This window comes from Triticum aestivum, chromosome 1B (assembly GCF_018294505.1).
Source record: "Triticum aestivum cultivar Chinese Spring chromosome 1B, IWGSC CS RefSeq v2.1, whole genome shotgun sequence".
In the NCBI taxonomy this organism is placed as follows: domain Eukaryota; kingdom Viridiplantae; phylum Streptophyta; class Magnoliopsida; order Poales; family Poaceae; genus Triticum; species Triticum aestivum.
Genome location: NC_057795.1, coordinates 215,442,330 through 215,442,596, shown reverse-complemented (window position 1 = coordinate 215,442,596; position 267 = coordinate 215,442,330).

Genomic DNA, 267 nt, shown 5'->3' with positions numbered 1-267 from the left:
GACTCGCGTTATGCTAAGACAGGGTGGCAGTGGTGTCATGTGCTCGTCTCGGCGTCCGTCGTCGGTACCGCGACGACGTCCGCCTCGACTCGCGTTATGCTAAGACATGGTGGGAACGGTGTCACGTGCTCGTCTCGGCGTCCGTCGTTGCTACCGCGACGACGTCTGCCTCGACTCGCGTTACGCTAAGACAGGGTGGCAGTGGTGTCACGTGCTCATCTCGGCGTCCGTCGTCGCTACCACGACGATGTCCGCCTCGACTCGCGT